The sequence below is a fragment of the Pistacia vera genome, unplaced genomic scaffold, assembly GCF_008641045.1.
Source record: "Pistacia vera cultivar Batoury unplaced genomic scaffold, PisVer_v2 Contig1092, whole genome shotgun sequence".
In the NCBI taxonomy this organism is placed as follows: Eukaryota; Viridiplantae; Streptophyta; class Magnoliopsida; order Sapindales; family Anacardiaceae; genus Pistacia; species Pistacia vera.
In genome coordinates this window covers 165,657-179,898 of record NW_022195129.1, presented here as the reverse complement: position 1 = coordinate 179,898, position 14,242 = coordinate 165,657, and the positions used below count along the sequence as shown (strand labels likewise).

The 14,242-nt window shown below is 36.8% G+C and overlaps 1 long non-coding RNA gene across 1 annotated transcript; it reads right to left on the bottom strand.

Annotated features, from left to right (window-relative positions):
- Positions 1 to 5,451: 5,451 nt before the first annotated feature.
- On the bottom strand, positions 5,452 to 7,110 carry LOC116137109. Its single transcript, XR_004129111.1, has 3 exons — positions 6,968 to 7,110; positions 6,380 to 6,526; positions 5,452 to 6,292 (listed from the first exon to the last, which is right to left on the bottom strand). It is a non-coding gene; the product is annotated as an uncharacterized LOC116137109 (long non-coding RNA).
- Between the last annotated feature and the right edge of the window lie 7,132 nt (positions 7,111 to 14,242).

The window sequence follows — 14,242 nt, the reverse complement described above, 5'->3', positions numbered from 1 at the left end:
TGTCACCAACCCAACGACTTACAAGTTTCTTTAATAACTCTTTTATAAAGAAACGTGCAACACACCTGATGTACAAAATGTGAATGCATGTTGGTCAAAGCCATGTACTATGTTTAATTGTTTAATCATTTTTGTGTTTTTTCATTGGACCAAGCTTCAATTAATCTTCTAAAAGTAGTGAAGTCTTCTAATCAAACATTAACAAAGTGATGAGAAGGGACAAATTAAGTTGATGGTAGAGCTAATGAAAGTGCTTGGCAATAACATATATGCATATTTAAAGACTTGCTTTAATATAACTTTATATGAGATGGGACTTGTTTATGGTGACATCTTGAAAATCCTCCATAAAAGGGGGGTAAAGTTTAATTAGGTGGACAGCTGGACCCCATGAAATTAAACATGGTTTTTATTTTTTCACAAGTGGGTGGGTATCTATCATGTACTCTCAAAAATTAATTTTCACAGCCCATTTTTTTATGAAAATATATATTACTAAATTGTCTTAAATGAAATAAACTAAAAGAACAAAATAAATGAATTAAAAAATTATTATATTACTAAATTAGCATGTTAAAGCTAAGACATGTTTTAGGCTTTAGAAATGATGTAATTGTTAACTACCTCTGTGTAGTTGAGTGGTTTGATAGAGACTCTTGTGTGTATTACTTAAGAGGTCATGAGTTTGAGTCCCTCTTCGGTTATTAATAGGAGTAACCACTAAAGCTTTTACCCAGCTATCGGTAGTTCCAAGGTCCTAATGATTAGTTGAGATACAGGTAAGTTAGCCCGGACACCCCCGTATAATGACAACAGTTATATGATAAAACTCTCACACTTTTCATTCATGAATTACATGGATATATATACACCAGTAGTTACATAATACAAGGAGAAATGTAAGCTCATAATTACAGGCAAAACATGTGGTCTTGATAAATAGAAGGCACAATTTATGGAGTTGACCCAATCAATGTAATTGGTCATTTAAGTTGTCTATTATGCCCCCGCAAGATAGGCGTTCCATCAAGAACACCTAGCTTGTGACAATGTCGTTGAAGCTGCTGGCGGGAGAGGGGTTTAGTGAGTGAGTTAGCTAGTTGATTAGCCGAATGAACATGTTGAACACGAAGCAAATTCTTGTTCACATGGTCGCGCACAAAATGAAAGTCAATGGCAATGTGTTTCATTCGGGAATGAAACACGTGATTGACACAAAGATAAGTTGCTCCAACATTGTCACAATAAATGGTTGGTGGCTGGGAGTGTGAAACATGAAGTTCATGAAGTAAGTTAGAGACCCAAAGCACTTCAACAACAGTGGATGCCACAGCTCTATACTCAGCCTCGGTTGAGGATTGTGCTATTGTTCGTTGCTTTTTAGAGGACCAGCTGATTGGGTTAGCGCCAAGAAACACCACATATGCCCGGTCATAAAAAAAATGATGTAATTGTTCTTATTAGATGAAATTATAACATTTCTCTGACTTTTCATTCTTAGATGATTTATATGAAAAGATTTCATGCATGAAACAATATGATAAGTATCTACTTCCGGAAAAAAAATAAAGAATAATTTAATCTTAAGATCGTACAAGATCATCTTCTTTTTCTTGACAGATGCTCAAAACTATTTAGTTGAGTCCTACTGAGAGGTTCGCTAAAGATTAGAAATGTTTGAAGAGAAGAAGAAGATGTTGCTTTTTCAAGTTTATATCAGGAAAGGATCTTGAAACATACCTTTTGGAATAACTAGCCGCGGAGGGAAGAGCGACGACGGCGGCTGAGATGTAGGAACAAGAGTGGAGTTATAAACGACGAAATTCCCAGATATAAACAACAACTAGGCTCATAATACTGCACCAGGCTTCCATGGTAGTGCTCTCATAGAAACCCACTGATTGACCAAGACAATCCTCACAATCACTCTGTGAAATATCTGGAGTACACTGCATGAGTGCATAAATCTCACAAAGCTTGTCACACTTCTCCCCAATTGCAAACTTGCTTGAGAATTATAGCCCAGCAGAGCTTCTCTCAACAAACGGTTCATCAAATTCTCCCAACTCTGATCAAACTGTGTCATGTTACGGTTACTTATTCTTATTTTCGCTCCAGCCATAGGATCCGCATCCATTTTGCCCAAAAAAGAGCGGTTTGAATAGCGCACAATGCATTGAGGACTCCCTCCCCATGCCACTGCTTTTCTGGTTCACAAATGTCTTCACAATATCTTTAGCTGCAGAACTTCACAACTAGCACACTGTTCTGCAGAAGAATCTCCTCTACAATTCACAAGAGCATAACTTTGTTAGGCTCCAGGCCAATACTTGAAGTATAAAAAAAACCCCGCATGGAGAGTGACATTAGAAGCAAGAGATGAGAGAATAGGTTCCTGTTCTTCTCATAGTGCTATTACTTGCGAAATTCCCGAGTCGGAACATATGTTGCTCTGGTAACACCAATGTTATATAAGCATAAAAGAAACCAAACAAATCCAACGTTTTAAAACCTTTGCAGGGTATGCATTCTCATGAGCTGGGGGAAGATGAAGAAAGAGAACACCACTCTTTCACAATAAAAAAAAAAACAAGCTAAGAGATAGAATGCAGAGTGGACTAGTCAAATTGACTGGCGGACTCAACTTTGAAATCCATGGCTTGAAATCAAAGGATGTTACAGACGGAGCTTTTGAAAATAAGCCAGGGGGCGTGTGAACAAGATGAGTGATTGAAACGTCAGAGGAAGGATAGTGTAAGGTAAAAAGCATCAATTTATACATAAAATCAAATTTTCTTTTCCTTTTTAACATTGATTCACATATAAAAATTTTCCAGATGGTCAATAAACAAAACTTTCTTCATTCCAATTTGTGTACCCGTGTGGGTTAACACTAAAAAGGACAAAATCTTGCTGTCTCGATGTGAGAAAATAGTGGACTATTGTGTGTTTAGGAGAGCACTCTGATTTCAATAATGTTTGTTCTCAAGACATTGTATACATATACAATCGTTTTTCTGCAGACATCCTGATTTTCAAATCTGAACTTTACGTCTCGCTACCGTTAAGGACAAATCCATGAACTATCAACTTGCACAAGACATGAGAGTTGAAAACAGTTAACGACCTTCTAGCTCGGTAATTGAAACCCATTCAACGAAGGTGAACAAATTCCCATTAGATCCAACATAGGTGATTCCGAATCATCTTCCTTCGAGTTAGATGCATAAAAAATGCAGGTTTTGAGGGAACTGGGAGAGACAGAGAGCAGCTGGTGAGCAATTAGAACAACTGAAGCCATTGTAGGTCTATTGGCTACATTTTCTTGAACCAAAGCAACCCAATGCGAACATCTCATCATTCACTGCTAGAACCAACTCTTAGTTAGGATCTATCAGATTCAAAGCCGTCCCTTCATTCCAATTTCCCATGCCTGCAAAAATTCAACACAGATTCCATGGTTATTGATATTGAATTTAACCAGGAAGAAGAAATGAAAAAATATATATATTATATTGATAATGACTCGTATTTACTTACAAAGGTTAATAGATCTTCTACTTGTTCTCCATTATGAAAGAACTATTTTTTGACCACGATGATTTCCAGGACTAACACACCAAAGCTAAAAACATCGGACTTGTGAGAATTGTCCTGCTTTACATACTCTGGAGCCATATACCACTGAAAACGCCATTAATGGGTTAGATTTATTTTACTAAGGTCTAAGTTGTAATGCTTTATAATATATATACTTACAAGGTCCCAACGACTCTACTTGTATCGCCATGAGTTTGATCGATTTCAAACAATTTCGCCATCCAAAATCTGAAATTTTCGAAACCATGTCGACATCTAGAAGAATTAATAGCTTTTAGATCAGATGAATGACTCGACCTGGAATCTTCATGAAGATAAAGAAGTCCTCGGGCATGCCCCCTATGATTTTGTATCGAGTCTCCCAACCAAAATAAACGCTTTATGGATCTGCAAATCCACAAAGACATAGATTGTAGACAGATTGTAAATATTGTAGTCCTGAAAAGCTACAAGCGAATGTCAGAAGTCAAAGCAAAAGAGCAGTGAAACCATACCAAATATAAAGTTATCTAGACTTGAATTGGGCACAAGCTCAAGATGGAAGCCTTTCATTTCCTTCCAAACAGAAACTCGAAGTCTAACCAAGTTCCTATGTTGAAGCTTGGCCACTAAGAGGACCTATTTTTAAATTCTAATTTCCTTGTCCGATTCTTTAGACAGCCTCTTACAGCTATGTCCTGTCCATCAGGAAGCCTACCCTGAAATTGTATAGCTTCATGAATTAAAAACTTACAATTTAACCCATTTGACTGACAATTGATATGCATTTTGGTTAATGAACACTACCTTGTAAACAAACACAAATCCCTTGTCCCAGCTTGTATCATTTGAGAAGTCATTTGTTGCAGCTCTGATAGTACTGAAGTCGAATTGAAGGATTCCACATTATCAATTTCATCAACATCTAAACAATAACAGCAACAAGTTAGAACTCCAAAAAAAAAAAAAAAAAATGGACTTATTGTTATAGCAGAGGAAAGTGCAGATACCTTCTGTCTCCTGTACTTTGGTCTCTGCTTTGTCTTTTCTTTGTATAACAAGGACACAAGGTGACGCAACAAGTGCTATAATGATAACTACTACAGAAGAAACAATGATTATAACAGTTCTAGATGGAATGCTTCCTTTGCCTGCATCCACAAATCAGAAAATATGTGTAAATATATAGTGAAATATCTGATCTTTTACCTGAGCGAACATAAGGACTGGATTGTCGTTAAAAGGAAAAAATCTTGACCACATGTGATAGAAAATAAGGATCCTAATATCACTTATTGATCAATCAAAGAAAGATTAAAAAAACTAAAAGAAAAGATTATTATTCGGGATCCTTCCTATCTTGATTAAAACAAAACAAAGAAAATTAGGAATTCCCTCAAATGCCTTATGGATATTTCTTAATGTCCCGGCTATTCAGGAAATGTGAAAACATATAAATAAGTATCTACTTTCGGAAAAATTAAAGAATTTAATTCTTAGGAATCCTACAAGATCCATTTTTTTTTTTGTCTCTCGACAGATGGTGAGAACTTCATCTGGTTCGAATCTTGAGAGATTCGCTAAAGATTAGAAATTGCTTGAAGAGAGAAGAAGACGTTGCTTTTGTAAAGTTCATATGAGGAAAGATCTTGAAATTACTTTTGGAATAACTAGCCGCGGAGAAGGAAGCGAAGGCGCCGGCTGAGAAGATGTAGGAACAAGAGTGGCGTTATAGAAACGACGAATTCCCAGAATACATACAACTAGGTCTCATAATAAGGCAGCCAGACTTCATGGTATGGACTCTCATAGAAACCCACAGATTGACGAAGACAATCCTCACAATCACTCTGTGAAATAATAAATGTTCAGAATATTAACCTCACCTTCAAACAAAGAACAAGTACTAGAGCCATTACATCTAAGATTTACATTGAAGTAGAAAAAGAATTTGCAACCAAAAAAAAAATTGCATGATAAGGAAGAGAGTCTCATCCAAACAACAATGATTGAATTCACTTCCATGCATCCTGGGAATACTAACTTGTAAGAAAGAGTAATGCAGAAGAGAAAACTTCTGTTAATACAAGGATTATAGAGAAACAATTGATGAAAAGGACTGACCACACTGTGGACAACACTCAAAGATACCTCCAACAAATTTGTTAAAGTCAAGCTTGAAAATTGTACCACCGAGCTGCTCCATCTAAATGAGCACTCCACTGAGAAGCCATACAATCCATTTCCTGACCAATGATCATATTACTTGCTCTCTGTATGACTTGAAAGCTCGTCAGCAAACATATTATTTCTCTTCATCTTCAAAACTTTCTCAAAGTCACAGTGTGGTCATACTAGCATGCGGTCCAACCCGATTTTCACTCCTAACTCCTTGACAAGTGCAAAACATGGTCTGATTCTCTGTTCCAAACTGTAACTAAAATACTGAGGAAACTTAATCAGCTCAGGTTTTGAATACCCATGGTCAAAAAGAACTCCCGTTTGGGTATCAAGCTCTCTGTCAAGCTGAGAGCATATAAATTAGGCAAACTCGACACCATGGTCCCGATATCTTCCAAACTGAACCCCTTTTCATAGAAAAATTTGGTGTCGAGATTGCCTAATTTATATGCATTTGAGAAGTCATTTGTTGCAGCTCTGACAATACTGAAGTCGAATTGCAAGGATTCCATATTATCAATTTCATCAACATCTAAACAATAACAGCAAGAAGTTAGAAACTCTTTAAAAAAAAAAAAAAAATTATTGCTGGTCTTATAGCAGAGAAAATTGCAGATACCTTCTATCTCCTTATTACTTCTGGTCTCCTGCTTTGCCTTTCTCCTTTGTATAACAAGGACACAAGTGAACGCAACAAGTGCTATAATGATAACTACTACAGAAGAAACAATGATTATAATAGTTCTTGATGTAATGCCTCCTTTGCCTGCATCCTCAAAACAGAAAAAAATGTGTACATATATGGTCAATATTTAATGATATCTCCTGATCTGACCTTTTACCCAAGCGAGCATAAGGACTCGTAAAAAATTTATTATTCGGGATCCTTTCTATCTTTGAATAAAACAAACAAAGATAGAATCAGACCAATTCCCTTAAATGCCTATATGGATATTGCTTAATGTCCCAGCTATTCACAGATGTGAAAAACAATATGGAATAAGTATCTACTTCCGGAAAAAAAATCAAAGAATAATTTAATTCTAAGAATCGTACAAGATCCATTCCTCCTTTTTCTCTGACAGATGCTCAAAACTTCATTTTAGTTTGAGTCCTAATGAGAGGTTCGCTAAAGATTAGAATTGTTTGAAGAAAGAAGAAGATGTTGCTTTTCAAAGTTTATATCAGGAAAGGATCTGAAACATACCTTTTGGAAAACTAGCCGCGGAGAAAGAAGCGACGACGGCGGCTGAGATGTTGGAACAAGAGTGGAGTTATAGAACGATCGAATCCCAGATATACATACAACAACTAGGTCTCATAATACTGCAGCAGGTTCCATGGTAGTGGCTCTCATGAAACCCATGATGACCAAGACAATCCTCACAATCACTCTGTGAAATATCTGGAGTACACTGCATGAGTGCATAAAATCTCACAAAGCTTGTCACACTTCCTCCCCAATTGCAAAATGCTTGAGAATTATGCCCCAGCAGCAGCTTCTCTCAACAACCGGTTCATCAAATTCTCCCAACTCTGATCAAACTGTGTCATGTTTACGGTTCATTATTCTTATTTCGCCTCCAGCATAGGATCCGCATCCATTTTGCCCAAAAAAGAGCGTTTGAATAGCGCACAATGCATTGAGGACCCTCCCCATGCCACTGCTTCTTTGTGCAAACATGTTCACATATCTTTAGCTGCAGAAATTACACAAACTAGCACACTGTTCTGCAAAGAATCTCCTCTACAATTCACAGAGCAAAACTTGTAGGCTCCAGGCCAAACTTGAAGTATAAAAAAACCCGCATGGAGAGTGACATTAGAAGCAAGAGATGAGAGAATCAGGTTCCTGTTCTCTCTAAGTGCTATTACTTGGAAATTCCCGAGTCGGAAACATATAGTTGCTCTGGTAACACCAATGTTATAATAGCATAAAAGAAACCAAACAAATCCACGTTTAAAACCCTTTGCAGGGTATGCTTTCATGAGCTGGGGAAGATGAAGAAAGAGAACACCACTCTTCACAATAAAAAAAAAAAACAAGCTAAGAGATAGAATGCAGAGTGGACTAGTCAAATTGACTGGCGGACTCAGACTTTGAAATCCATGGCTTGAAATCAAAGGATGTTCACAGACGGAGCTTTTGAAATCAAAGCCAGTGGGCTGTGTGAACAAGATGGTGATTGAAACGTCAGAGGAAGGATAGTGTAAGGTAAAAAGCATCAATTTACATAAAATCAAAATTCTTATTCCTTTTTAACATTGATTCACATATAAAAATTTTCCAGATGGGCAAAACAAACTTTCTTCATTCCAATTTTTGTTACCCGTGGGGTAACACTAAAAAGGACAAATTCTGCTGTCTTCGATGTGAGAAATATGGACTATGTGTGTTTTAGGAAGACCAATCTGATTTCAATAATGTTTGTTCTCAAGACATTATACATATAACAATCTGTTTTCCTGCAGACATCCTGATTTTTCAAATCTGAACTTTACGTCTCGCTACCGTTAAAGGACAAAATCTCATGAACTATCAACTCATCAAGACATGAGAGTTGAAAACATGTTAACGACCTTCTAGCTCGGTAATTGAAACCTCATTCAACGAAGGTTGAACATAATTCCATTATGATCCAACATAGGTGATTCCGAATCTCCTCCTTCGAGTTAGATTGCATAAAAAATGAGGTTTTGAGGGAACTGGGAGAGACGAGAGCAGCTGGTGAGCATTAGAACAACTAAGCCATTGTAGGTCTTGGCTACATTTTCTTGAACACAAAGCAACCCAAGCGAATACATTCATCATCACTGCTAGAACCAACCTTAGATTAGGATCTATCAGATTCAAAGCCGTCCCTTCATTCCAATTTCTCCATGCCTGCAAAAATTCAACACAGATCCCTGGTTATTGATATTGAATTTAACCAGGAAGAGAATGAATGAAAAAAATATTATATATTGATAAGACTCATTTACTTACAAAGGTTAATAGATTTCTACTTGTTCTCCATATGAAAAGAACATTTTTGTACCACAGATGATTCAGACTAACACACCAAAGCTAAAAACACGGACTTGACTGAGAATTGTCCATGCTTTACATACTCTGGAGCCTATCCCATGAAAACGCCCATAATGGGTTAGATTTTATTACTAAGGTCTAAGTTTGTAATGCTAAATATATATACTTACAAGGTCCCACGACTCTACTTGTATCGCCATGGTTTGATCGATTTCAAACAATTTCGCCATTCCAAAATCTGAAATTTCGAAACACTGTCGACATCTAGAAGAATTACTAGCTTTTAGATCACGATGAAGACTCGAAACCTGGAATCTTCATGAAGATAAAGAAGTCCTCGGGCTATGCCCCCTATGATTTTGCGAGTCTCCCAATCCATATAAACGCTTTATGGATCTGCAAATCCACAAAGACATGATGTACAGATTGTAAAATATTGTAGTCCTGAAAAAGCTACAGCTGAATGTCAGAAGTCAAAGCCAAAGAGCAGTGAAACCATACCAAATATAAAGTTATCTAGACTTGAATTGGCACAAGCTCATAGATGAGAAGCCTTTCATTTCCTTCCAAACAGAAACCTAGAAGTCTAACCAAGTTCCTATGTTGAAGCTTGGCCACTAAGAGGACCTCATTTTTAAATTCAATTCTCCTTGCTGATTCTTTAGACAGCCTCTTCACAGCTATGTCCTGTCCATCAGGAAGCCTACCTGAAATTGTATAGCTTCAATGAATAAAAACTTACAATTTAACCCATTTTGACTGACAATTGATATGCATTTTGGTTAATGAACCATACCTTGTAACAACACCAAATCCCCCTTGTCCCAGCGTGATCATTTGAGAAGTCATTTGTTGCAGCTCTGATAGTAATGAAGTCGAATTGCAAGGATTCCACTATCAATTCATCAACATCTAACAATAACAGCAACAAGTTAGAACTCCAACAAAAAAAAAAAAAAAATGGACTTATTGTTCTTAGCAGAGGAAGTGCAGATACTTGTCTCTGCTTACTTCTGGTCTCCTGCTTTGTCTTTCTTGTAAACAAAGACCACAGTGAACGCAACAAGTGCTATAATGATAACTACTACAGAAGAAACAATGATTATAACAGTTCTAGATAATGTTCCTTTGCCGCATCCACAAATCAGAAAATAGTGTGAAATATATAGTGAAATATCTGACTTTTACCTGGCGAACATAAGAATGGATTGTGTGTTAAAAGGAAAAAATCTTGACCACATGTGAATAGAAAATAAGGATTCCTAATATCACTTATTGATCAATCAAAAAAAGATTCAAACAACTAAAAGAAAGATTTATTATTCGGGGTCCTTCCTATCTTGATAAAACAAAACAAAGATAAATTAGACGAACCCTCAAATGCCTTTATGGATATCTGGTCCCGGCTATTGGAAATGTGAAAACATATAAAAAGTATCTACTTTCGGAAAAATTAAAGAATTTAATTCTTGGAATCCTACAAGATCCATTCTTTTTTTTGTCTCTGACAGATGGTGAGAACTCATCTGAGTTCGACCTCTGAGAGTTCGCTAAAGATTAGAAATTGCTGAAGAGAGAAGAAGACGTTGCTTGTAAAGTTCATATGAGGAAAGGATCTTGAAAATCCTTTTGGAATAACTAGCCGCGGAGAAGGAAGCGACGGGCCGGCTGAGAAGGGTAGGAACAAGAGTGGCGTTATAGAAACGATCGAATTCCCAGATATACATACAACTAGGTTCATAATAAGGCAGCCAGACTTCCCATGGTAGTGACTCTCATAGAAACCCACAGATTGACGAAGACAATCCTCACAATCACTCTGTGAAATATTGGAGTAACTGCATGAGTGCATAAATCTTCACAAAGGTCAAACTTTCTCCCCAATTGCAAACTTACGTAGAATATTAGCCCAGCTGCAGCTTCTCTCAACAACCGGTTCGTAAATTTCCCAACTTGATAAACTGTGTCATGTTCACGTCATATTATTCTCACTGCTTCCGCAGCCATAGGATCCGGAGCCATTTTGCCAAAAAAAGAGCGTGTTGAATAGCGCACAATGCATTGAGGACTCCCTCCCCATGCCAGCTTTTCTGGTTCAAACATGTCTCACAATATCTTCTTCAGGCAGAAATTACACAACTAGCACCATGTTCTGCAGAGAATCTCCTCTACAATTCACAGAGACATAAACTTTGTCCGGCTCTGCCAATACTTGAAGTATAAAGAAACCATCATGAAGAGTGACATTAGAAGCAAGAGATGAGAGAATCAGATTCCTGTTCTCTCATAGGCTATTACTTGTGAAATTCCCTGTGTTATACATATGCTTCGTAACACCAATGTTTATAAGCAAAATCGAAACCAAACCAAGTAAAGATATGAAACCCATCTGCATTTTCATAACTTTGGGGAAGATGAACAATAACACACAATTATTTAAGTGAAACATGGAGTTTTCCTTGAGCTACTCATGGTTCTTATGACTTCCTAGCACAAATGTGAATGCATTATGGATGTGGTGCAAGCTGTACTACGTTTATTGTAAGGCGCATTTATGTGGAGCATGTTTCACCTGATTTCTGAATATGTGAAGCTTCTAATCAAACAAACTGATGATGCTGAGAGTGTGGGACAAGTTGATGGTAAAACTATATGTGCAATGAAAGTGCATGGCAATGAGATATGCTTTTTTAAAGACTTATTTTAATATAAATTATTGTGGTGGGATTTCTTTATGCCGATATCTTCTTGTCACCAACCAACGACTTACAAGTTTCTTTAATAACTCTTTATAAAGAAACGTGGAACACACCTGAGACAAATGTGAATGCATGTTGGTCAAAGCCATGTACTATGTTTAATTTGTTAATCATTTTTGTGTTTTTTCATGGACCAAGCTTCAATTAATCTTCAAAAGTAGTGAGTCTTCTAATCAACATTAACAAAGTGATGAGAAGGGACAAATTAGTTGATGGTAGAGCTAAGAAAGTGCTTGGCAATAACATATGCATATTTAAAGACTTGCTTTAATATAACTTTAATGAGATGGGACTGTTTATGGTGACCTTGAAAATCCTCCATAAAAGGGGGGAAAGTTAATTAGGTGGACAGCTGGACCCATGAAATTAAACATGGTTTTTATTTTCACAAGTGGGTGGGTATCATATATCTCAAAAATTAATTTCACAGCCCATTTTTTTATGAAAATATATATTACTAAATTGTTAAATGAAATAACTAAAAGAACAAAATAAATGAATTAAAAATTTATTATATTACTAAATTAGCATGTGAAAGCTAAGACATGTTTTAGGCTTTAGAAATGATGTATTGTAACTACCTCGTGTAGTGAGTGGTTTGATAGAGACTCTTGTGTGTGTATTATAAGAGGTCATGAGTTTGAGTCCTCTTTCGGTTAAATAGGAGTAACCACTAAACGTTACCAGCTATCGGTAGTTCCAAGGTCCTATGATTAGTTGAGATACAGGTAAGTTAGCCGGACACCCCCGTATAATGACAACAGTTAATGATAAAACTCCACACTTTTCATTCATGAATTACATGGATATATATACACCAGTAGTTACATAATACAGGAGAAATGTAAGCTCATAATTACAGGCAAACATGTGGTCTTGATAAATAGAAGGCACATTTATGGAGTTGACCCAATCAATGTAATTGGTCATTTAAGTTGTCTATTATGCCCGCAAGATAGGCGTTCCATCAGAACACCTAGCTTGTGACAATGCGTTGAAGCTGCTGGCGGGAGAGGGGTTTAGTGGTGAGTTAGCTAGTTGATTAGCCGAATGAACATGTTGAACACGAAGCAAATTCTTGTTCACATGGTCGCGCACAAAATGAAAGTCAATGGCAATGTGTTTCATTCGGGAAATGAACACGTGATTGACCCAAGATAAGTTGCTCCAACATTGTCACAATAAATGGTTGGTGGCTGGGAGTGTGAAACATGAAGTTCATGAAGTAAGTTAGAGACCCAAAGCACTTCAACAACAGTGGATGCCACAGCTCTATCTCAGCCTCGGTTGAGGATTGTGCTATTGTTCGTTGCTTTTTAGAGGACCAGCTGATTGGGTTAGCGCCAAGAAACACCACATATGCCGGTCATAAAAAATGATGTAATTGTCTTATTAGAGAATTATAACATTTCTCTGACTCTTTCATTCTTAGATGTTATATGAAAAGTTCATGCATGGATCATGTGTAGAGAGGGGAACTTAAAAATAGTGTTTCTATAACTATTTAAAAAAAAAAAAAATTCTAAGTCAAAGAAAAGCACCATATGCTAGCTTAAAGAACAAAATTAATTTTCAGGCATTATCGAGGTTCAAGCTCAGTAATTGAAGTCTCATCAATGAAAACTGGACGTAATTTTTTGATAGATGCAATGTGGTGATTCTAATTATCTGTCTTGTGCTGGAGTGCATAAAATATGCAGGTTTTGATGGTGTGGGAGGAAAAGGGGGGCACCAGTGAGCATGAGAACTACTGAGCCATTGTAGCGATTGGCTACATTTTCTTGAACACAAAGCAACCCATGTGAATACATCTCATCATATCTCATTGGAGCCAACCCTCAAATTGGGATCTATAGATTCACAGCGTTACCTTCAACCAATTTCTCCATGCCTACAAAATTGATAAAGACGACCTGGTCAATAAATACTACACTCGATCCAAAAAAAACCATTACTAAGTGTACACAAAATATTTAAGTTTAACATATTACTTAGAGAGTCGAAAAAATGAAAAAAATCTTGATGAATTTACTTACGTAGGTTAATAAATCCAGTGGTTCCTCTCGGTAGAAAAAGAAACTATTCTTTTGACCACTCATGATTTCCAGGACTAAACCACCAAAGCTGAATACATCGGACTGGCTGAGAAGTGTCCATGCTTTATATACTCTGGGCCATATACCCACTGAAAATGGCCATTGATGGGAGGTTTGATTTAGTAAGATCTAAGTTATAATTCTTATATATACTTACAAGTCCCAAAATTCTATTGTATTGGCTGAGTTTGATCCATTTCTAACAATCTTGCCATTCAAAATCTGCGATTTTCGGAACATATGACATCTAGAAGAATATTGCTAGCTTTGAGGTCACGAAATGATCCGAGACCTTGAATCTTCATGAAGATAAAGCAATCCTCTTGCTATACCCCAATGATTTGTACCGTTTTTCCCAATCCCGATGATCGTTTTGTGGGATCTACAAATTAACAAAGCCATAGGAAAGTAGACAGTTTAGTCAAGAACAAGCTACAAGATTGATAGAAACAAAAGCAAAAAAGCAGGTCAACCATACCAAATATGAATGCTTGACTTGAATTGGGACTCATAGATTAAAAGCTTTATTTCTCATACAGACCTAGAAGCTAACAGTTCTATGCTGAAGCTTTGCCACTAGAAGCACCCTCTTTTGAATT